Raw genomic sequence first — 26589 nt, 5'->3', positions numbered from 1 at the left:
TTTTTGTATTTTTTGTATATTGTTGTATATTGTAAATTGTTGTATATTGTATAGTGTATAGTCTATATTGTATATTATTTATTGTTCTGTTAGTGTGTATGGTACTGTGAGTATTTGTGCGCACATTAGATGTGTAATCTATGTAAATCTGATGTTTGCTGTAATTGTTTACGTCACATCGTGTCATACTGCTATGTTGCTCGGAACTGCACATAAGAATTTCACCCACTGTTGCACTTGTGTATATGGTTGTGTGACAATAAAAGGATTTGATTTGATTTGAAATATACATAACAAAGGTTCAGTCTCATTTAAGAACTGCCCTCCCATGTAGAAAAAAAGCAAATGCTAATTGTGGATTAAAACAATTGTATCTATACTAAGGGAAAATGAAGAAAAAAATGGTTTAGTGTTTTTTTTTTAAAATAATGTAAACCAAAACTGATTGTATTACTAGAAGGCACAGATTAATCCACTGGAGATGTATGCTTTTGTTTGTGTTTTGCAGAAGAAAGTAAGTCTTATGAGTTTGATACATGGGGGAATACATGATGAGAGAATTATAATATTATGGATAGAAATATAAATTCTGATTGTCATGATGGCATCTAATTAAAATTGTCAAAAGGCTGGACAAATCGTTTTTAAAACATTTCTTGAATTACTTTCTGGAATAAATGTTTAGATAAACATCGTCGTGACTCACTGTTTTTAGTTTTTGACTTTGGCAATGTTACTGTAGTTTATGTAACGTAATATTTCCTGGTACTAATTTCCAATAGCATTTTTTTCTTCAGACATTGAGTTTTACAGACAACACATGTTGAATTGGCTCAACTTAAAAAGCTTTTTTATAGAATAGTTGCACTCCAGAAAACTAACAATGTTAATTTAACACAACTAAACATTCTTTGCATCACAGACAACTTATTTTCAGTTAGTGTAACTGCCATTTGCAAGAAGTCTGTTAAAAATATGCTTTTAAGATTTAGTACACTACAAGTGCACATTCAATACAATACAATTACCATTTCTTTTCACGAAGAAGGTCAAGATCTTCTGCTTGTCTCAGTTAAATTAAGTATCTTGATGCATTTTTTTTTAATTTTATTTTTATTCTGATGATAATGCATTAAATGAAAACCCCTAGAGCGGGTGTTCTTGGTTGAAGTGAGTGTTTACATCAAAATGATGCTCTGGAAATCAAAGAGGTTTTGAGTCATCAATAAAGTGCTCTGACTGCTACTGGCTGCCAGACACCGGTGTTTAAGTGCTGACTCGCTTCTGAATACCCTCAACAGTCTTTATCCATTAATCATGGCCAAGAGATCACTACCGCTTATTCACGGTTATCTAGAAGTGAATAAATCAACAGGAACGGGGATGGTTTGCTGTAGTCCATGTGCGGCACAAAGTCAAGTGCCTTATGCACATTTTTAACCTCCATTTTGCAGCTCAAGCAGTGCATAAAACAATTGTGCATCATATAAAATCAAGAAATTTGATCGTTTGTGAGAAAGAAAGAAAAAGCTTGGTTTACGGTGCTATGCGTTTTCACGCAACACGGGTTGAAGGTAACCAAGCGTAAGGACAGATGGTGCTCACTGGCCATGTGGTCTCAATTTTCATTGCTCTGACATTATTTACTGGCTTTGGAGTCAGGAAATAATGGAGTCAAGAAAAGACGAAACTCCTTTCTGTTGACATGCTGCACTTTTAATGATACTAAGAGGTAAAGCTCAACAATGGATGTTGCCAACAGCACCTTCTTTATTCTTGACAGGATTATTACCTCCTGGTGCTCCACCTCATCAAAAGGAAAACATTGCAGTTAGATGGATTCCCTCCCTTGAAGACTTAAAGGTGTATTAATAGAGGCTATGCTGACCTTTTTGTGTCTTGTTATTTGCTCTTTTTTCCTTTAAGCCCCAGGAAAGCCGTATTAGTTGGAGTGTTTGCTATTTTTAGGCAGGATAAGGCAGATTTTTGTCTTCTTGTTATTTACAAAAATTCTACCTCACCCAGGCCAAAAATAAGTTGCTGTTTTGATTTAAAATGGGCGAATAATTAAGAGTCAATGATTGGACCATTATTGCAGATCATATAGGCATTTTAAGTTTCTAACATGGCAACAGTTCTTCTAACCGTATTGATAGAGTGTGTTACTTTTCATTTCTTAAACAATCATGTAGGAAGACACAACATGGCCGTATTCCAGGATGACAATGTCAAGATTCATCAGGCTCAGATTGTGAAAGAACGGTTTGGAGGAGTATGAAGTGTCATTTTCACGCATGAATCGCCACCTCTGAGTCCAGAGCTTAAATTCATTCAAAGTCTCTGGGATGTGCTGGAGGAGACTTTACAGAGTGCTGGACTCTTGCATTGACAATACAAGAACTTGACTAAACAATTGACTAAACAATTGAATATTTATTTATTTATTTATTTATTTATTTATTTATTAATCCCTATTTCATATGCAGCACTCCGTAAAATTAAGATACAAAGTCGAAATTGCAAAATATGAAGTCAGAGATTTAGAGATTTACTTTCTTTTTACGGTTTACTACAAAGCTAATGCAAACAAATGCAAAGTATTCTTTCTGATGTCTCTCACTAATTTCCTTCCAGCATGTTTGAAGGCAACATCAGCGGTGGGACAGTCCTCCGCTGATTATTAAAGGGCCAGAAATCAGCTCTGGGTCTGGCATAGGCAGCAGGGTACATCTCAGCAGCTCACCAGCCAAAAACAGACAATCCCATTCAACATTTGCACAGAAACAGCTGAAGTGTCATTCTGAGTTAATGGTGTTCATGGTGGTGGCCCCTTGATCCGAACACTGGCCCCTGACACGGGCTCTCAGGTACTTACAGACCACAGCACAGATGGGGAACCGTACGTGACAGAGACACCGTTTCCAAGTCAATTATCACTCTACTAGTCCCGAGCGAGACACCAATCTCATTTATGCCAACGCCGTCTTCCCTGTTTCACCGAACGCAATTACAGAAATGTATTGAAGGGGGCAGGAAAGCGAGAAAGACCATTAAAAACAGGACTGTGTGAAGCTGTGCACTTTATATCTAAACGACTTTAGCTTTTAGCCTTGACAGCCAGATTCAGAAGTTTCTCAAGGGCCTCGCTGCTTTCGGGGGTTTAAACGAACCCTCACTTTTACATGCATTCAGCGAGCAGTGCAAAAGCCAGCTTAGATTACACAGATAAAAGGTCACAGAGCCACTCAATCGCTGTCAAAATGCTCCGTTTGTTTAAAGTGTTCTTTCTGCACTTCATTACTCTTCATTGATTTACTATCTTTGTGTGCTTGCATTCTGACACAACAATTTGCTGTCATTTTTTCTCCCGACATGTTTTTGCTGCCCACCTTTTCCCTTGTATCTTGTTAAGCAATTATAAATAAAAGAAATATATTGAAACATCAGATGGATTGTTCTATGCATTCTGAAGGGTAAGAAGGGACAATGTTCTTTTATAAACTGCAGTTTAATAGCCCATCTTTTTTAAATATATGCGGATGACATAGGAGATAGAATAGAAGAGCCAATAGTGGCCAATATAATGTCTAATAGTCTAATATATAGACTGACTTACTGCCAAAATGTTATATAAATTACCCCCAAAATACTATTTAAAGTCATTATTTTGTTAAATGCGAAAAGCATCCATTAGACATTACAAAAAGTAGCTTTAGAAAAAAAAATATTTTATCTGATTTAACAATTTATTACACATATTTTTAAGCTTCAATGGCCATGAGGTGAGTAAATGATGACAGAATTTTTGGGTGAACTATACTTTTAATGTTTTTTTTTTTTTAAATTAGTATTAATATGGATTTTGTCTTTCAATGAAATTATACTCTAAATTCGAACTAAAACTGCCAGTAGGTGGCGGTAAATGTTTACATGAGTAAGTCATTGACTTCGTTTAAACAGCTGATGCATTCTAGAATGAATAGCTCTCTTTATAAATTAGCCATTGAATCATTGGTTCCCTTGATTGATTTGCTCAAAACGCGGATTCATTCAGAAATGAAACACCGTTGTGCGTTGTCCAGAGATGCACAACAGTTCTGCTCTGGCTGTATAGGGAATATTATCTTTGTCAAAATTGAGCAAAAGAAAACAATATTGTCTCTAATATATAACAATATTAATTTATTTACTGTTATAACTATAACTGTTGTATAAAATCAATATCACACTCACAATTTGCACTCGTGCTATTCGGGACAAAAACAGCACTTGTGTGATATTGCTTAACTATATCATGATATAAATACCAGACAAAAACTCATACAGGGGCATTTTTGCCCTTATATCTTGAATTGTAAAGATATTCTAACTGTATTCAATAGGCTCCATGCCTCCATCATACAGTGAGTTGTTGCCCAGCTTCATGTTCATCGCCAATCAACTGTATGCATATATACATACATATATACATACATATACACAATATATATATATATATATATATATATATATATACATATATATATATACATATATAATTAAACATATTAAAATGCATACTAATACTTCTGCTGTCATAAAAATCTTCTATGTCTTTTAGTAGTTTTAACTTCTTTGCGAACTCTGTCTTTACATATTTATGTGCAATCTCCCATTGCATATGTGACAGTGCCAAATGCACTACTGCCCTGTATGTCCCATCGTGCATAAATACATTGCAAATAATGATTAAATGCATCTATAATGCACTTAAATACAGTTAGCAAGATTACATCCAATTCAATTTTTCATGGAGACATTGAAAAGGCAATTGAGATGACACCATAATGGTAGGTTCTGGTGCCCGGCAGGATACGGGACAGCCAACTGCTCCCACTGATGGAGTCCCTGTTCTGCCGCCATAACATAACAGAAAACTCAATTACCACTCCTCCCCATCCAACAGAACGGCCTTGTTTACTAGAGATTGATTCTGGCCGGCCCGAGCCAGGGACCAGCTGTCTATCCTTCATAATGGCCTCCAAGGGACCCAGCGCTTGACATCCAGTTAGGCCAATTGTGTCCATATTCATGGCGCCAATAGCTTTATCAAATTAGCGATTTCAAAAAACAAAATTGTAAATAGACAAGGGATTAATGTTTGAGTGGGATAATTGCACATGCTTAACCATGCACCTTTACTTGTTATTTATTCTCTCCTGAACATTAATACATCTGCAATGAGATCGTTTTGGCAGTAATGGCTTTCATTCGTCTCATTGAAATTGATCATTAGACTGCCCTCATAAACTAACATCATAATCTTGTGTCAGACGGCCGTTATTTGCACCATAACATTCCTTTCTGCCTCATTTTCTACCGCCCACAGAGGTTTATCAGTCATTTTCCCCAATTAAAATCTCTTTTCAGCTCCAAACATTTCAGAGAGCACCAAGATATTTCCAATTTAGTTTGAGTGTATTAAGATAAATTAGATTTTGAACAGGCAAATTCTGCTCATGATACATGATTTCCTCTTGTCCATTCAATGCGCCTTAAAAAAGAATTTGTCACGATTTATTTTTTTAATTATTTACTGCTAAAACCACAAGCTGTTTGGCAAAAGTCGAAGTCAAACTATTTTCATATTACAGTCTGTCGAACACCATAACAGTGTCATAAAACGTGCCCTTACTACTACGACAGCTTTATGGACCACTTTAAAAGTGTAGGTGTCACAAGATGAAGAAGATGAAGATGACTGAATACAGGATACAAATATAAAGTGGTTAATTTAAACAAAAAGGCAGACAGGCAAAACAGTATGCACGTAAGCATCGCACTAACATACACAAACAACCGACAAACACAGAGTGAAGGTGCGTAACTTAAATACACATCGTGATGAACTAAATTGTGAACAGCTGTGATAAGTGTCCATGGACACAGATGAGTGGCGTGAAACAAAGACAAAGAACACGTGACTGACGAAAACCAAACTAAAAGTCCATAAAAACTAAACTACCTGAACATAAGCGTAACATTACGTCCCCTCCGAAAAGGCGTGCCTTCGCGCTGCAAAAGCAGACAAGAGAGGAAAGGTGGGAGCTCTGGAGGCGGCAGACGGACAACGAGACCCCAGAGGCGATGATGTCCGATGGCACAAACCCAGAGATGACAGCCCACGGCGGAGTCGATGGAGGGAGGAGCCAAGGTGGAGTAGAGGGTGACGTCAACTGGGAGGCCTAGTCGATTCCGGAGCAAGAGTGCAGAGGACTGAGGCGATGACGGTGTGACCCAAGCGAGTCGCACAAGCCCTGAAAAGTGAAGCCAAAGCGTCTCAATCGCCCCCCGGTGGCCGGTCCTAGTATAACTCACTCGTTGATTTTGCGGCTTTACTTCCTGCTCACTACTGCGCAGGTCTGGTCCCGAGATCGCAACTGCGCAGACTCAAGTACCAAGATGTCAGCGCCATATCAGGACAATGGCGGGCTTCACTTCTCACCAATGGAAGAGAGCACCCAATGGTGATCAGAGGCCAGAGGCAGAGCCACAACATCCACTCACTCAGGCGCTGATGGAGGTTGCTCGACGTCACAGTATGGCATTAAAGGAGATGGCGAAGGGCTGCAAACTTCCAGCAGAGGCGGGGCTGGAGGACTGGCTGAGAAGGGCGGTGACGGAGGCAGATGGAGACTTTACAGGGTCGAAGGTTATAATACATAGACCACTATGGTTCTTGTGCTGTCTAGAAACAGTGATGCGGAACATGAAATGGGGTGGGAGTTGATACCTCCACACTGAAGTCCATCAGCTGTTCCTTAGTCTCCATTTCCACCATAGAGAATATTTCCACCAATTACTGATTACTCTTTTCATGCAGTTCAGATTTGGTTCTTTATTTTGGAACTCCATTTATCGTTTATTTTGACTTCTGAAACTATATTACACACTACATGAAAGGTAATATATGAACATAAAAGCTTAATGTTATTTGCTGTGTTCAAGTCATTCTGAAGTCTTGCAAGGAAACGCAATAGTGAACTCGTTTTGCAACCAGTAGAGTTTCACTCAACAGGACTGGATGCACCTCATTTACTGCTATCGGCTCTTTGATGTTCGGAAAGTTTAAACTGTCGGAAGTCTGTGCAATGTGGGGTTGACAGCCTAATTATCCAAGCAGAACACAACCGCTTATTGCAAAACATCTGAATCCAGAAGGCTGACTGAACATGTTACTATAGGTGTGGGGGGCCAAATTGTACATTTTATGATAACTCTCAAGTTCTGTGCATGTCTTCAAGACAAGAGAAAGAGAACATTCTTTTGTAGTATAAATAATAACAACAGACATAAATTGAACCCTGTTTGGTAGGCCACTGTTATGAAAACTGTAGCTTCCCAACCTATTAGCTACTGAAAACATAAAGCAAATAAATTACATGCATGCTAACTTTAAAAAAAAAGTAAATATCTACACTATAATCTACCAGACAAAGCTGCTAACACCACTGAAGTTTAAGGGCTATTTATCAAACTCAAAACATTATAATATGAGCTAATGATAAGAATATTATAAAAACAAGGGGGACAAAACTTTTTAAACAAGTTTAAAACAGGTGTCAAGTTCACAGAAATTGACTTTTTGTTTCATGTTGATTTAATTTCTTTTGAAAAACATTTATCATTTTAAATTATATTACATTCAATGACTCTTAAAAAAAAGTCATGGTATAACCAAGTAAAAAGCAAAGTATTGTCTTTACACTGACTACATGTGAATGTTTGAATCATTTTAATGAGAAAATGCGTATAGGCCTATCAATGACATAAAATACACTTTTTAAACAAATATAATATAATATTAACTTTTTGAAGTTTTTGTAGCATATAACATTTTACAACGTTCAAATTATTTGATATTTGAGTCTTCGTGACATAATTTCATAGTTTCTGCATGTTGGTTGCACGCCATGACTTTGATTTGGCAGACAAAAAAAAAAAAACATTTATATTATAACAAACCTTTACTTTTATCCTTTTAAAAAGGATATTATCTTCATTATAATATGAGAATAGTTGAACCACCCTGACACGTTTGACTTTAAGCTTGACCTACAATTTGAAGAGATTTTATAAAAAAAAATATATGTTTATTATACAAAAGGTGTATTCAAGTCCATATACAGAATTATTTTACCTATTTTTAAAACAAATAACTATATCCACACCACCCAAAAAAAGTTAAACAGGGTTTACAGTTTTCAGGGGAATCAACCTACAAATTGCTAACTTATACCTGTAGTTGTCTCTGCATAAAGATTCAGCAATAATGAACCGGGGAGAACCAGGACCCCTTTGGAGGACAGAGTAAATAATAAAGATATGAAAAGGGGAGATGTCGGGGACAGTTGGTGGAGGTCACTCGCTCTCACCTTGGGAGTTCTTGGCGGAAAATCTCTGACAGGTTTACACATATCCAGCCTCTCATGCACAAATAAACATGCAGACGTCGGACAGCTTGGGGGTTTGGACGCGCTCTGTGGGGAATTCCAGGCTAATGCTAATGCCAGTTCATCACTTTAGCAATAGACCAAACAGCCACAAATCTGCAGAGGCTGCATATGGTCCAAGGTTAAAGAGTTATTGGCCTGATAATGCATATGAATTGACTCTGGCTGAGATTTCATGTTTGCTGTACATATTTGAGCACCATGGCAGTGACCTTAACAGTCAGGTGGACACATGCATAATACACACAGGTCAGAGATGATATATTTATCTTTACCAACAGACATTGTGTTGATGTAGACAGCAAACGTATGATCCAATACAGGCTGTCCAGGCTGAATCTGACTTTAAAAATTGTATTTTAAAGTGCCAATATTATGATTTTTTCGAATATTACCTTTCATGCAGTGTTTAATATAGCCTAGCAGTTTGTCAATGTAAGTAAAAGGTCTGAGATCAAAGTATGTTTGTAACAAATTTCCACTATTATCGCCTGTGTTCTTCATTGGCTCCCAGCGAACAACGTCTACTTGCATACTCTTAAAAGAAAGAAAAAAACTAGCACACCATTTACTAGCGTGTGCCTGTAGAAGAAACAGTTTATCATACAGAATCTGGGTAGTTGAGAGGTGGAAAAATGAATCTGTGAAACACGTGTCATTGTCATTTCCGTATCCTGAGTTTTGTTTTCCTGCAGAGTAACATGAACAGTAATCAGATTGGCTGTAAAGATGCACAATTTATTTACTGTCAAAAAAGATACATTTCACATTGCTCAGTGAACCACAAACATCCTGTATTCATAAGTCTTACAAATAATACGGTCATGCTAACTGAGTGAATGCAGTTAAAGAAGTCCCCGCACATACACAATATTAGAAAATGCATACCTTTTAAATGTTTTTACAATTAAGCATTTAGAGTGAAAGTGAATGTGGCCAATAAATAAACGTTAAAATACTCACTGTTTCAATAGTATAACCACAAGACATATGCATGTTAAGCTGACTTTAGTGTTGAAATAACAGTCCCACTTTATATTAAGTGGCTTTAAGTACTATGTACTTACATAAAAAAATAAGTACAATGTACTTATTGTGTTCAGGTTGTATTGTAAAACACTTGTGCTGCTATTGAGGTGTGATACGGGTAAGGTTAGGGGCTGGTGTGGTGGTATGGGTCGGTTTAAGGTTGGGTTAAGGTGTAAGGGAAGGGTCAACTGTGTAATTACATATGTAATTACATACATTAATTACAGCTCTAATTACATGCAGGTATTTTCAAAATATAAGTACAATGTAAAAGCATGTATGTACACAATAAGTCCATTGTATCAAATAATTAATTTCAATGCACGTACATAGTACCTATAGCCACTTAACATAAAGTGGGACCCTTGTCTATGTAGTGTACTTCAAATCATAAAAGCACATTTAAAAAAAAAATATGTATAGTTGTGGATAATATAATATTAATGTACACATAAGTGTACTTAAAGAGAGTACACTTTTACGACTGTATTTCTAAATACACCAAGGCACACTCTTGGTGCCTTGTATTAACTTTGTATTAATGCTAAATTAAAAGTTTTATTTTTAAGTACATTTTAAATCATTGGGTTTTAATAATCGTTTGCCATGCTCTACAAAAGTAAACTTATTCAATGTGTTAAGTACTTTAAGTTACTTTTTTTTAACTGTAGTTTATTCGCCATGGCGGCATGACCAAGTATTGCGATGTTTGGCTTTAGCATTGGAAGGCAAGCGTAACATGACCAATAAGTTGCCGCCTGTTCTAGCAAAACATTACACGCAGAAGACAATATTCCTCCGCCCAGGCGAGCAACCACCAAGAAAAGGTGCTAACACCAATTCTCGCTCAGGACAACTGGAAGCTGCTAGGGACTGGAAGATGCTGGCTGATCTTGATCAACGGCTTATTTTTCCACCTGAGATTGCCACCACTAACCTACGACCAGATATTGTTTTGTGGTCTGGATCAGCACGCATTGTTCAACTGATAGAGTTAACAGTGCCATGGGAGGATGCAGTAGATGAGGCATATGAGAAGAAGAAACTGCGGTATGCTCATCTGGCCACTGAAGCAGAACAGCGAGGATGGAGAGTCCAGGTTTATCCAGTGGAAGTGGGTTGTTGAGGATTTGTGGCACACTCTACAACCCGGTTCCTCAGAGACGTCGGATTCAGTGGCCAAGAGTTGCGTCGCACAGTAAAGAACTTATCTGAAGCAGCAGAAAGGAGCAGCAACTGGCTGTGGTTGAGACGGAAAGATTCTAGCTGGCTGTGTACAGGCCGCCATGCTACGGTTTCGTAGAATTCTTGAAAACTTAAAGAGTCTGTTGGTTTATTTGTATAGGTTGTATAGTATTTACAGTCATTACGTTCCTGTGTATATTGCGTGAATGACGGGTGGTTGGGCAGATATTGTGTTTTGCGGTAGGTGGTATGCCATACGGAACCGTTGCCACTGAAACTGCATATTAACGCACCCGTGGGGCTCGACACCCTTAGTCAAACGGGTTGGCGCGTATGGTTGGGTTGCGGAGAGATTGTGAGATTGTGGTTAGGTCTCAGCAGCAAGAGGGAAGTAGAGGTCAGTAAGCTGGGCTGAGTTGGGTGGGGGACGAGGGGGGTGACTCTGGGACGCCAGAGTCACTGTCGAGCCCTCTTGAGGTGTCGTGGGCTAGTCGACGAAACACTGAGGACGGAAGGTGCCCACTTGAAGACCCTAGAGATGTTCCCTACTCCGCTCAATCCAGAGGGTTGTTATGGGGGGACCGCACTGTGGTTGCAGCCGTTGTGTGTGCTGACGCGCAATACACTGCAGCTATTAACACCAGACAGAAGGAGATTCACGTCACCAGATGGAAAGAAGCGTAAATGGATGGAGAAGCATAGGTTACTGTAAAGCTACGTCTTAGTTGGTGATTATCTTGGCGAAAGTCGAGTACAAATCAGCATGAAGTTTTAACACCTACTCTTGTGTAATGGAAATCGTTATTCAATGGTACATAAATGTAATGGATGTAGGCCAGTAAAAGCTGCGTGTGTAAACCTCACTCCCTAGGCTTCAAGAAGCATGCTAGCAACTGATGCTAGCGGCACCGGTCTTTAACATCCTTGTTAGTGCCCTCAGTATCCCGCTCGGATCGGCTCGAGCAGGACAGGTTACTTGGTGCCGTGTCCAGTTAAAAAATAAGTGCAACTTTAAACTATAATACATTTCAATTTCATTTCAGTTAACATTGCACTTAAATATAATATTTCTGTAATGTGTTCTTTTAAAAGTATGCTAAAGTGTACCTTTTTTTTACAAAGAACCCGCAAATAACTGTAAAAGTATTGATTTAAACAAATGTACAGCTCAATAATCCACATGCTTTTACAGAAGCTTTCATTTACATGTTAGCAAATTAAAAGATTCACATTTCCGCTTTTTAATCCTGAAAAATACATTGTAAGTAACCTCAACCTTTTTTTGTGAAACTATTTTTTGTAGTGGGCTATACAGCTGTAGAATGAGCTAAGCTTGTATCGAACCCAGAATATTCCTTAAATGTAATTGTCATTTAGAGTGAAAACAAGCACATCCCCTCGTCTTCACCACATTAAAAGCCAAGTGTAAATGCATCCATTATGACTGGATCACTGAAGCTGTTTCCTGCCTGTTTGACAAAAGCGGCGGCGATACCACATTGCTGGAAGATCAGAAACACTCTTGGCTTTAAAACGTAACGACAGGCAATGAGAAACTAATGAATAATTTACAAAACCGCAGACTTACAACTGATATGATGCGACAGTTCATTCAAATGCATGTCAAGGCAAGCCTCTTCCTCTTAACCTCCAATCGGAAGAGGAGATCCCGCTTGTTGAAGGAGCAAAGGCTAAATGCAAGAACACGAATCCCAAATGCATAGCTATGCTACGCTAATGGCATTGAGCAGTGTGAACTTGAGATCACTGGCAGATGTTTCCAGTAGTACAGCGTGCGAGCTGAGAGACTGTCAAGGTAATGAGTATTGATTGGGATTTGTCACGGTGGAGCTCTGGGAGGCAAATGTGGGCTTGATCAGGAGGGTTAGCGGAACCGGGAAACGGTCAGACGACAGATTCTCATACTCATCTGAGCTTTTCAGCATAAATCTCTGCAATAAGTGTGTGCGTTCTGGAGATAAAACCCTGGCAAAGGAAATGGACTCACTGTATTTAAGTGGTCTTGTGCCACTATCGGCTAAGCAATATTGTTTTTGGGTCATTTTTATGTTCAAAACTACTAAACACATCATGTGTTCCATTAGATGAGCGCAAAAGCTTGTCAGAAAGTAGCCAAAAATGGCATATAGCTCACACACACACACATACATAAAAAGTATAAAAAATTTCCCTTGCATGTTAAAATACATCTTAATCAGTATGTTTTAAAATGCTTGTACATTTATTTTTCCAATGTATTTTAAAGTTTTATGAATTATTCCTTTATTAATGTAATTTATGATATTTTTTAAAACTTTGACTTGTCAAATAATTGGATCTTGTAGAATCAGTTCTGGTTTTATGTTTTCTTTTACATGTTATTTAATGTTTAGTCACATGATTTTGTTTAGTTATTTATTTATTCTAAGAAATTGATAATGCCAAACTAGAATTTTATTATTTAACTGAGGCTTCTTTCTTAAGTATGATATCTGGGCAGTTGTACCACCCTGACTTTTTTTTTTTTTTTTTTTACTTTTTAATATAAAAAATGTTTTTTAAATCAGAAAATTAAAACAAAGGTCATCATAGAATATGTGTATTCAAGTATCTGCATATATAATAGCATTTTAATGTATTTTTGAACGAATAAAGTTGGTTTGTGCATGTCTAAGTGGATGGTCCTTTTCCAGAACAAGCTATACTTTGTACTTTTGTGAGACCAACAGTGGGTTGGATTTTCATCTGTTTTGGTGGAGAATGCGGGCGGGCTAACTAGTAAACATGGGAGAGAAGGTACATGCCTGAGAAATGGTTGGCCTGCCAGCTGGTTGGGTAATGACAAGAAATGTTGGCAAGCAAACAAGGTATTCCTCCCTAAGGGAGACAACAGATGTGTTTAATTCATCACCTGGATCGCTGAGATGCAAGTGATGTCAAGTGGAACCGCAGCGGTTCCAGTTTGTATTAATAGGGACCAAAAGAGAGGAAGAGAAACAGATAGAAGAGATGGTCAGAGTTTTTATATATATATAACTTTTTTGAGCAAGCTAGACTGTTGACAAGTTTTTAGCTAGATACGTTCTTCAAAAAATGTATTTGGCCTTACAGTTATTTTCTATACTTTTTCCCTGAAATAATATATTTTAATATATAATATTGTATACAAATTAATATATCAAATGCAATCATTTTAAATATTAATTTAACGAAATAATTAACAACTTACGACTGAATGTCAACGGTTTGCTTTAGGATACTAATATTATGTTAATAAATAATAAAGTCAACTTTATTATTGCTACTAAGTTCACTTATCTGTAAACCTGAAAATAATCTATAGCTGATTAAAGGGTTAGTTAAATCCTGTCATTAATTACTCTTAATTACTTAATTACTCAGTATGTCAGTGAGCCTCCGTCTTTTCTTTAATCGTCTTATTTTACATTAACATATATGCATTATGACCAAAGATCCATCATTATTTCCAACTTCCAAGCAATATGTGTTTTTGTTAATCCTGTGGACATGTAGTTGTGAATGTGGTCTCCCACACTGCTGATCCACGCACATCACGATCCACGAGCCAATACACATTGGCGTGCGAGATTTGCATCTCACACTCCGCCCCGCAGCGCGGGTATAAATACGGAAGTGGATGCACGCACCATTTGCCTTTCGCTTCGGAGCCGAGCTTCATGTCTGGATCTGAAGAGTGTTGTTGTACAACGAGCGAGTGTGTCGGCGCTTCTTTGGGAAGTCTCTCCTGGTGTCGGTGGTTACAGCGCGAGTGCAGCGGTGATCGCGAGCTTCAAGCTCTCAACTGCTGTTTTCACAGCAACCAAATTTCTGTTTGTGTTTGTTTGTCTGACGGTCGGTTGAGGGCGAGAAAGTGAGTGCTTCACTGGCACAGGGTGCACCATTCCTGTGTCAGTGTTGCCGCGGTCATTCCCCTGTGTGCTCCGGCACTGGTGAGAGGTTTTCACTTCCTAAAAGAGCAACACGGGTGCGTTTGCGTCTTTTTCAAGATGTCATTCCGCCCGTGCGTTTCTGGGTGCGGTCGTTCCCTGTCTCTCTCTGATGGTCACAATTGTTGTATCACGTGTTTGGGCTTACAGCACGCTGAGGCAGCTTTTGTGGACAGCTCATGTTTTCACTGTGGGAACATGACTGTCGCAGTGTTGAGGGCGAGACTCGCCTTCGTCCGCGGAGAGCGAGTCCCCATTGCCATGCCCCACCCCCGGGTGCTGCATGGGATGGGTGACCGGAGGGTAGTGTTGGATGTCCCGCCCGGTAACCATTCCCTGTGGGCTCCTCACCCCTCCCTTCCACTGCTACCATTGGAGCCTCCGGTGTTATCTGCTGGTCCATCTGTAATGGGTGGGCCAGCGGTTCCACTCGGGGCTCCCCTGGGGGACAGGATGTCGATTGCAGCATCGGAGGGTGAGCTGATGTCTGGAGATGACGACTCGGCTGCGTTGTCTCCCTCCGGGAGTTCAATGTTGCCCGAGCCGGATCCAGAATTATCAGCTATGCTGAAACGGGCCGCCGAGGCTGTCGGGCTCGAGTGGAACCCTCCACCGTGTCCTGTTCAGTCTCGGTTGGATGATTGGTATCTCGGGGCGGGCCGTGCTGGTTCTCAGCCCGCCGCCCCAGTGCCCTTCTTTCCCGAAGTGCATGAAGAGCTTACTTGGTCGTGGACGGCACCTTTTACTGCTGAAAACGACTTGAGTAGTTCTTCCTCCCTCACTACCCTTGTCGGAGGAGCGGTGAAGGGTTATGAGGCTGTCCCTCCAGTGGAGCGGTCTGTTGCGACTCTTTTATGTCCAACGGCCGCTGCATCCTGGGTGGGGGATCCTTGTTTCCCCTCGCGGGCCTGTGAGTTCGCGTCAGGATTGGCGGTCAGAGCTTACAGAGCTTGCGGGCAAGCCGCTTCCTCTTTGCATGCCTTGGCGTTGTTGCAGGTCTACCAGGCCAAGGCACTCAGGGACATGCACGAGGGTAGTTTGGACCGGGCGCTCGTGAGTGAGCTCCGCACCGCCACTGACCTCGCCCTCCGGGGTACGGGTGTCGCGGCGTGTGCGGTCGGTCTAGCGATGTCCACTTTGGTGGTCCAGGAACGCCATCGTTGGCTCAGCCTGGTTGAGATGGCGGATGCGGACAAGGTTCGGTTCCTGGACTCCCCAATTTCCCAGGTTGGGTTGTTCGGCGACGTGGCGGAGAGCTGCGCCCAACAGTTCTCTGCCACCCAGGTTCGGACGGAGGCTCCCCGACACACCCTATCCCGGCGGCCCGCTGTTGCCTCCACCCTGCCGCCGGAGATAGTCCCTCCGCCCGTTCGTCGCCGAGGGCGCCCCCCTGCCGCTGCCTCCGGTTCCGCGGGGTCTCCGCAACAGCCTTCACCCAGGCCCCAGCGTAGAACCAGCAGCAGGCAGGCCGCCCGGTCTGTCTCAGTCACCGCCCAGCCAGGGGGCGAGTGTCAGAAACGTTCCTGAGACAGGCCACCCAGGGATGGGGGGACTAGCTCTTCAGATGGTTACCGTTCCACCATTGGTTCTCCGGAGTCCAGTGGTACCCCAATTGTCAGAAGAGCGAATTTCTCCGTCCCTGGGTCCCAAGAGGGCGAGGCTGGCGGCTTGCGACCCTGTGGAACAGCCTTGCTCCCCCCAGCCCCCTCTTGTTCGCCAGCCCGCAACACGAGGCGGTCGAGGACCCGGTCATCCGCCTTCTCTTCCGTCCTCTGTTGCCCCGTGGAGACAGGTAAGTGCAGCACGGCTCACTCAGACCCCGCTTCGGGCCGCCCAACGGCCTTCCGAGCCGGGTCCCTGCCCTCCACCGCGCTGCCCCACCCCGGGTATGCCTGTGTTACCCTTGGTCCCCCTGGTTCGGTTCGTCGAGGCCTGGAAAGTGCTCTCCGACCCGTCCGGCTGGCTCCTCCGTACCATCAGGCTCGGCTACACGATTCAGTTCCGCCGGAGTCCGCCCAGGTACAGTGGCATTCGCCACACTTCAGTGTCGAGCGAATCTGCTCCTGTCATGCGCGCGGAGATCGCGGTCCTGCTGGCGAAGGACGCGATAGAGCCGGTGTCGGTAGCCGATATGAAGGCCGGCTTTTACAGCCCGTACTTCATTATACCCAAGAAAGGGGGTGGGTTACGACCAATCCTGGACCTGCGAGTCCTGAATCGGGCCCTTCACAAGCTCCCATTCAGAATGCTGACGCAGAAACGCATCTTCCAATGTGTCCGTCCCCAGGATTGGTTTGCAGCGATCGACCTGAAGGACGCGTACTTTCATGTCTCCATCCTGCCGCGACACAGGCCATTCCTGCGTTTCGCGTTCGAGGGTCAGGCGTATCAGTACAAAGTCTTACCCTTCGGGCTGGCCCTGTCACCCCGTGTCTTTACGAAAGTTACGGAGGCAGCCCTCGCTCCCATGAGAGAGCAGGGCGTTCGCGTTCTCAACTATCTCGACGACTGGCTGATACTAGCGCAGTCTCGGGAGCTGTTATGCGAACACAGGGATTTGCTGCTCCAGCACATCAGCCAGCTGGGTCTTCAGGTCAACTGGGAGAAGAGCAAACTCGCCCCTGTGCAGAGGATCTCTTTTCTCGGTTTGGAGCTGGACTCGGTCCAACACACGGCGCGCCTCACAGAGGATCGCGCCCGGTCGGTGCTGAACTGCCTGAATTTTATCAAGAGCAGAACAGTGGTTTTTCTGAAACAGTTTCAGAGGCTCCTGGGGCATATGGCAGCCGCAGCCGCAGTTACGCCGCTCGGCCTGCTTCATATGAGACCACTCCAGCACTGGCTTCGCGACCGAGTCCCGAGGTGGGCGTGGCGGAGAGGCACGCTCCCTGTGAGAATCACCGCGGCCTGCCTCCAAACCTTCAGCCCGTGGTCGGACCTTTCGTTTCTCCGGGCCAGTGTGTCCCTAGAACAAGTGTCCAGGCATGCTGTGGTCTTCACAGACGCCTCCAACACTGGCTGGGGGGCCACGTACAACGGGCATGCAGTAGCTGGCACCTGGACGGGGTCCCACCTGCATTGGCACATCAACTGCCTCGAGTTGTTAGCAGTACTCCTTGCTTTGAGACGCCTCAGGACGACGCTGCTCGGCAGGCACGTACTGGTCCGGACGGACAGCACTGCGGCCGTTGCGTACATCAACCACCAAGGTGGTCTACGTTCCCGCCGCATGTCACAACTCGCCCGCCACCTCCTCCTATGGGGTCAGAAGCATCTGAGGTCGCTTCGTGCCGTTCACATCCCTGGCCTGCTCAATCGTGCCGCCGACGAGCTCTCACGACAGATTGTGGCCTCGGGAGAATGGCGGCTCCATCCCCAGGCGGTCCAGCTAATATGGGACCACTTCGGGGCCGCACAGATAGATCTGTTTGCCTCTCCGGACTCGTCCCATTGCCAGTTGTTTTATTCCCTCGAAACGGATGCACTGGCTCACAGCTGGCCCCGGGGCCTCCGCAAGTATGCGTTTCCCCCAGTGAGCCTTATTACACAACTACTGTGCAAAGTCAGGGAGGAAGAGGAGCAGGTTTTGCTAGTTGCCCCATATTGGCCCAACCGAACCTGGTTCCCCGAACTTTTTCTCCTCTCGACAGCTCCTCCCTGGCCTATTCCTCTGAGAGAGGACCTACTCTCTCAGGGACGGGGCACCATATGGCACCCGCGTCCAGACTATTGGAGACTCCATGTGTGGTCCCTGGACGGGACGCGGAGGTTTTAGGTAGTCTACCACAGGCAGTCGTAGATACCATCACGTCAGCGAGAGCCCCCTCTACGAGGCTTGCTTACTCCCTGAAGTGGAAACTGTTCGTTGAGTGGTGTGCTTCTCAAGGAGAAGACCCCCGAAGGTGTTCGGTCATTTCCGTGCTTTCTTTCCTGCAAGAGGCTTTGGAGCGTCGGCTGTCCCCCTCCACCCTCAAAGTGTATGTCGCCGCTATTGCCGCACATCACGATGCAGTAGACGGGAAATCCCTGGGGAAGCATGACTTGATCGTCAGGTTCCTGAGGGGAGCGAGGAGGTTGAATCCGCCTCGCCCCCCCTCTATACCCTCTTGGGACTTATCTCTGGTGCTAACCGCACTGCAGAGACCGCCCTTCGAGCCTTTGCAGGTAGCAGAGTTAAAAATTCTGTCCCAAAAGACAGTTCTCCTACTTGCTTTGGCCTCCATCAAGAGGGTAGGGGACCTGCACGCATTTTCGGTCAGCGAATCGTGCCTGGAATTCGGGCCGGCTAACTCTCACGTTATCCTGAGACCCCGGCCTGGATATGTGCCCAAGGTTCCTACCACCCCCTTTCGGGACCAGGTGGTGAACCTGCAAGCGCTGCCCCCGGAGGAGGCAGACCCAGCCCTGGCTTTTCTCTGCCCCGTTCGCGCCCTGCGCTTGTACGTGGACAGAACGCAAAGCTTTAGGACCTCAGAGCAGCTCTTCATCTGTTATGGAGGACAGCGGAAGGGAAAGGCTGTCTCCAAGCAGAGGTTGGCCCACTGGATAGTGGATGCCATCATCTTGGCGTATGAGTCCCAAGGTGAACCCTGTCCCCCCGGACTGCGAGCTCACTCCACAAGGAGTGTTGCCGCTTCTTGGGCGTTGGCGCAGGGTGCCTCGCTAACAGACGTCTGTAGAGCTGCGGGCTGGGCGACACCTAATACGTTTGCTAGATTCTATAGCCTACGTGTCGAGCCGGTTGCTTCCCGTGTGCTCTCTTCTCATAGAAGCCAGTAACACCGTGAGCCCCGGTTCAGTGTCGGCTTGCTGCGCCATTCCCCTCTTACGGACCGGATACGTGCGCCATTTCGCTCCGGTGGAATTCCCTTGTCCGGAACCTGTTGAGCTCCTCCGTACCCCCCCCAACGTCGGACGTGGCGGAACGTCGGGTGTTAGGCCTACCACTCGTATGCAGTGTGGAACCTGTGTTAGGCTGGGTCCATATGTTGCGGTCCCTACGGCGACCCCATATGTGTATTCTTCCACGATACGGCTCCCCAAGGTGAGCCCGTGTCTTTCCCTTGGCAGAGTCCTGCCGTCACTGTAAATTGGTGTGTCTCCCCCCTCTCTAGGCTGGAGCCACCCCAGTGACATTCCATATGTTATACTGCCCGGCTCTCCGCCCAGTTCATATGTGTATTTCCCCCCCCCTTTCGGGTTGGTTGGGCTCCGCAGCGTCCCTTCCTTCCAATGTTGGGCACGCTTTCCCAGTGTTACCAAGTCTAACTGAGTGGGTCTTGTGGAACAGCAGCGACTTCCTGGCCTAAGCCCTGTCCTTTTCCGCTAGAACGTCGGGAGGATCAGAAGGCTTTTGTCTAGGCACTGGAAGGTGGCAGCGTTAGTGGCGTGTTCAATGGTTGATCCCATTTCAGTCGCGTCGACTACGTCCGACGTTATCGACTGAAAGGGAACGTCCTGGTTGCGTATGCAACCCACCGTTCCCTGAAGGAGGGAACGGAGGACGTAGTCCCCTTGCCACTACCGCTGGACCACCGCTGACTCCGAGTTACGCTCGGCTCCTCAGCGAAAAGCAAATGGTGCGTGCATCCACTTCCGTATTTATACCCGCGCTGCGGGGCGGAGTGTGAGATGCAAATCTCGCACGCCAATGTGTATTGGCTCGTTCAATAATACTCGAAGACGATAGGCTCCCTAGCGTGATCCCATTTCAGTCGCGTCGACTACGTCCTCCGTTCCCTCCTTCAGGGAACGGTGGGTTGCATACGCAACCAGGACGTTTTGTTTGCAAGTGGCGTGCATACAGTAACCTGTTTAGATGCAATAGTGTGTTTCAACAGGGTGTAATTAAGTTAGCAAAGCCATAAATATTTATGCTGTGCATTTCATTGTGATATTAAACTTGCATACACAAACAGGAATGTGCAGTCCAACCACAGGAAAGTGATAAGACAACTAAATAGATCACTTAATAGGCAATATGTTATTAAATGCTGTAGAAATGCTGTGGATGGCATGATTAATGTTCTCCATGGCTTTATCACATATTTAGTGAACTATCCATTGTGCATATATTTAGTGCGTATATTGTATGTATAATAATGCAATCATGTAAATTCTGGTATGTGAATGTACCTCTGTTAACATATAATAAGATTTTAAGATATAATGCAATTGTATAAAATTCTTTGTGCCTTCACAAAATATGTTTCTTTTTTCCGAACCAGATTTTGGCAGACCACTCATGAGGCTTTTTCAAAGAACAATGCAGTGATTTTGTGAGGAATAAAAAGAGAAATATGTAAATAAATGAATAAGCTTGCACTATTGGAACTTTTGTCTCTCTTTGAAGCGACTGTGAGAAACAAAGCCTAATGGAAATTTGAGGCTGTCTTTCAGTCGACGGTCTTCTCTAAATTTTACAAAAGAGACAGAAAGACCCTGTTTGTGAACTCTGTTAACTGTTTGTGAAAACCATTTGAGTTGCAGTTCTTGTTGTAAATCCCTCTATTCTTGTTGTATTTTTAAAATTTATTTGAAAACACTTTTATCTTCCCGCCTTGACGACTTCTCTTGATCTAACACGAGATTGATTATTCTTTCCACATCAGGGTCAAACTGCCTGGATGTGTGTTGTTTCTTATTTAGCAGCTCCAGCAGTGTGCCGCATTATCAAAAACATTGCAAATCAAATAGAAACAATACTGTAGCCTAAATATTTGAATTGTGAATTGGATAATTGGTAGTATTGATCTAATGTCCCAATTATAAAAAATAAAATAAAATAAATAAGAATGACATCCTATGGACAATAACAGTAGTTTGGTTGTGAAAGATTTTTCATGTTTATTTTTAAAAACAAAAATAAAGGTTGTGGTGAGGAATTTACAATGGAAGTGAATCCATTTCTGGAGCATTTAAAAGCAAAAATTTTAAGCTTTTACTTTTATAAGCAAGATTAATTGATTAATGATTAATTATTATTATTATTATTATTATTATTAATTCATTAGACTTGTGTATTAATTGAGCTGTAAAGTAGTTACATTTCAAATGAATATTAATTTGACAAATGGCCTTAGCTGCTTACCACGTACCTTTAAGTGGTGTATCCTCGGGGAGACACCCTCTAGTAACGTTTCCTTCGTGGCGCTGTGAGGCGTCAGACCAAGATACTAGGAGTATGGCTGCTTCTAAAACATTATTGTCAAGAGTTTCCCTTCAATATGTCTGTGATGTGGCAGGATGTTGCTTCGCCGCACACATTAGTGAGGTTTTTGGCCTTGACTCTGGCTCCACTCCAGGGGCGAAGGTGCTTTCGTCTTGGTGTGCGCAGAGATTTCACACGGACAGGCACTTGTTTACTATGGCATCGTGGGTATAGTGTTCCCACAGCGTCTCGGTGCAGCTCGAGTTCCCTTGCAAGGGAACGTCTCAGGTTACAACTGTAACCCTGGTTCCCTGAAGAGGGAACGAGACGCTGCGTTGAGACGCTGTGGGAATACTATACCCACAACGCGTGATTGCATCATGAAGCACCTATGAAATCAGTCCAATGGCGTGACAGAACGTCATGTGACGTCATAGACCAGGAAGCTATAAAGCACCCCTGAAAACAGACTGCGCTAGCTTCTGAAAAGCCAAAGCAAGTCGATCACAGGCATGCAGGGAGCATGGCAGGGCAAAGCAGCGCCTCGTTCCCTCTTCAGGGAACCAGCATTACAGTCGTAACCTGAGACGTTCCCTTTCTCGAGCTGCGTCGAGATGCTGTGGGAACACTATATATATATATATATATATATATATATATATATATATATATATATATATATATATATATATATATATATATGTATTTGCTTGTGGACAAACAACAATAAATATACAGAGACATAATCACACAGAGCGCTTGCTGAAGGCACAGAAGCTAGCATGGTCTGTTTTCAGGGGTGCTTTATAGCTTCCTGCTCTATGACGTCACATGACGTTCCGTCACACCATTGGACTGATGTCGTAGGTGCTTCATGATGCAATCACGCAGGCCTTCCCCTTGAAAGGGAACTGGCTCTTTTCACCTGCATTGTAAAGGCCTCCCTAATAACCTTTTTTTTTTTTAAGTTGGGACATAACGGATCATTTTGTGGTAAAATTATGCGATAAATGCTGTCAGTTGAATCTAACTTGAACTCTGAATATTCCTTTTAGGTGAGAAATGCATGTTTAAATCTGAACAGTCCTGTCTGAAAAACTATTTTCAGATACTTGTCTCAACAAGTCCGAAGAATTGTTAATAGCAGATTGGATTATATCTATTCAAAAGTGGATTTATATTTAGTCAATTTAGATCTCAAGAAAAATGAATGGATAATACAGTATAACGGTACAAATAGTCCCTTTACACTTTATTATTGTAACAGTTTAAATCCTTTATTGAGTCTTTGACTCTTTTACCAGTAGCAAGTGGCAACTTTTTCAACCTGGCATGCTGTTACATCCCAACAGCTCTTACAGATTTTCTAGCTTGTGAAATTACCCACATGGCAACCAATCAAGACTCAAACATAACAATGGCGGTGATTCATTTCAATAGTATCTAGGTGCCAAAACGGTTGTGCATCATCTCACCTGAACTCCTCCGTAACTGAAACATTGAGGAAATGAAATCATTTGAGCACACTAACAAACATATTAAGTAAATAAGCTCTATATCCGTGTTGTAGGGAAATGGTTAGTTCATCCAAAAATTAAAATTATCCCATAATTGACTTATCCTCAAGCCATTCAAGGTGTATATGACTTTATTCTTTCAGTCAAACACAATCGGAGTTATATTTAAAACATAGCCTGGCTCTTCCAAGCTTTATAATGGTATTCGCTAGATTTTGAAGCACAACCAAGTGTATCCATCCATCATAAAAGTATGACTTTAAGTGGGTTAATATAGTACTTAAGTGGGTTAAGTGGGTTAATAAAGTCCATCAAGACTTGGTCCAATTGCTCCAGAGTACATGAAAACACGAGACCAAATCGAGTCTTGAGTACTACAATGCATTGTTACACACAAAAAACGAAACAAGGAAATTAAAATTAATATTAAATCAACAAATCCCCAAACTTAATCACTTAAATAGCATGGGGATGTAAAAAAAGCTTTATCTCAGTGATGAAGTTGAGAATAGATTATTTGAGTTTGAGTGAAAGCCAAGACATGACTAGGGTGATTCTGTGTTACTGTAATACAAATGCTCCATGATAACATGAGACCAAATTTGCCTTTCTAGCTAATGCAGTTTGGTCTGGTTCATTTGTTGTTAGCTCCAGACACTGGGAGTCTAAACGTTGAGAATCTGTGCTAGTAACAAAAATATTGAATGTTCAGCCCCAGGTAAGGCTTTTTGATATTTGCTCTGGTATTGGAAACACGAACTAGCAGTATGTCTTGCAGACCACCACCAAGCAGTAGACCGTAGGCGTTTTGAGCGATACAGTGCAGATTTCTTTCACGGCAGAGGACACGTAGGGTAAAATGTATTTGTAGCAACACAACAGTCTCAATCGTTGTGTTTAGAAAATAAAATCAAGATCTATCTAATAGAAAAGAGCACATTGAATGAGCTTGAGCTCTCCGTTAGCTAGTATCACCACACACAGGTAGACGGGCCTCAGGGCTTCAGAATTCAGGATCTTGTCAAAAGATTAGCCAGTGTCTGTGATCACAGAGAGTACAGGAAATTTCCCTAACCCTGAACCACCATACGTTGTATTGCTTTGTAGTCATTTCATGCTCAAATAAATAACTCCAAATGTGGGGCAGTGCCCCACAATCCTTTCTCCCTCATCCTCCCCACATCCTCTGTTTTCCGTCTCCGTGTGGATGAGCACAAGCACTGTCTTTTTTGGGGGTGGGGTGAGGGATTACGTTAAGCCTAAACTCGGAGAGACCAGGCCTTATCTTGCCGGCAGCAGCTCAGCGTACCAGAGAGGGTGAAAGATAGAGAGAAAGAGAGAGGGGGGTTTGGAAGAGACAGTTTCAGGCAAAAAGAAAAAGCCAGTAACCATGGCTAACGGAAATACACAATATACCCATTCACTTCACACTTCTCCCTTCGGCAGATTTGCTCATCTTTGTGTTTCAGCACAGATGTACTGCCTGTTTTCTTAGATATTTGAGCAGTTTTAGATCTGAGTAGAATAGATCCTTCTTTTAATAGTATGGAGTTCAGTTTGGGTAGACATCATATTTAATTTGATGTTTGAGAAATAATGAAAACATGTCTTTTCAAAGGCAGTACACACTAATAGAGGGACTTTTCTTTAGCAAGAGTGACATCGACCCTAACATTCTCTTGGAGACTCTATTGTTAAGAAAAGCATTACATCATTGCTACTGTCTAACACAAACAAAAGGTTCAATCAACCCTTTACCTGCGACTGTCCTTCCTCCAATCGATTCTACCAACTGCCAAATCTTCTATTATGTCTATATTATTCATAATTATGACCCACCCTCTTCCGAACTATTTCCTGGTGAAAATCATCCCAGTGGCTTGCCTAGACAATAGGAGGACAGCAGCAGGAACAAGGCCCCACTATATCAGGCTGCCACCCCATTCACCTGGCCTAATTACCTTGGCCCTTTGAGGGCTGCAATCCTGGGAGAGGCCCGGGCCCCTGGGGTCCTCAAGGAACTCAGATTTCCACACTGCCCTTACACAAGTAACTGCTTTTCGAGCAACTCCTAAAAACAGCACAGCGTACCTTAATGCATCTCAATGAATCCAACACAATCACTTTTGAGACTTGTTAGCCGCTAGCAAGTGGTCATGTATTTCTTACTATATGTAAGAGGTCTTATCCAGTCCAGAAACAAGTGATTTATGATTTCATGAACTTGTTAAAAATAACATCTCACAGGGAGGTCAGTTCAATGTGACAGAGTGTACAGTTACAGGATTGTTAGTATTTGTTGTTAAGCCTCATTAACTTCAATGTTGCTTAAAGCTCAACTATGAACTCTATAAAATATGAGCCGTGATTTATGGGGTACTAACTGCGGCAAAAAATAAGCCACAATCATCAAACATTGGGAGGCTTAAAAATAGATTTTTTTTTTTTCAATGACTCGGCCGAACATGGGGGTTGGGAAGTATTAACCATAGGAGCTTTATGCCGGGCTTTTTTTCTTGGAGAACCAACAGCCTCCGAAAAAAATGCTTACAAAAGCCCAGACCCCTCTGTCAAACAATACAACTCCTCCAAAGAGTGAGTTACTCTGAGTAAAATAAATAGGACAAGTTTTAACAGCTCATTTCTCAATTTTTTTTGCTGTACCAGAAAACGGCAGGTTCTAATCGAGTGTATCCACATTGTCCTAGAAAGTGCTGTGTGAAAGCTCACCTTTACCAAAAATTCCCAGTCCAAGATGTCAGTTTGTGTAGTAACAGTAAATCAGCAAGGACTAGTACACTGGAATATGGTTATCTGAAGTGTTTCTTTAAAGAAACATTCTAACTTTCAATGTAAACTAATTTTAATTGTTTGTGATATAAACAATGTGAACCTTCTACTAGACTCTTTTAGCAAAAGAAAGTTGTATGGGTTTTGAACAACATAATGATGAATAAATGATGACAGAATTTCCATGTTTGGGTGAGCTATTGCTTGGGGTAAAACAGGGAGGTGGCATGAGCACCATGAAAGATGGACAAGACAATGGCTCTTTCTTCAACTATCCTGATCCTATCAGCTCATTCCTGAGCGTACAGATGAAAGCATGTCCATAATTGGAGGCAGGAGGGGGGGCTGGCGGGCGTACTGAAAGCAAAGAAAAGAGAAAGTAAGAGAAGGAGTGGAACATAAATGGCTTTAATTCCTTTAAATAAGGCAGATGAAAACAGTCCAGACTCTCCCATCCA

This window comes from Siphateles boraxobius, unplaced genomic scaffold, assembly GCF_051911475.1.
Source record: "Siphateles boraxobius isolate OS27281-9 unplaced genomic scaffold, OSU_SipBor_1 118, whole genome shotgun sequence".
NCBI classification, from domain to species: domain Eukaryota; kingdom Metazoa; phylum Chordata; class Actinopteri; order Cypriniformes; family Leuciscidae; genus Siphateles; species Siphateles boraxobius.
Note: the sequence above shows the minus strand (reverse complement) of the source record.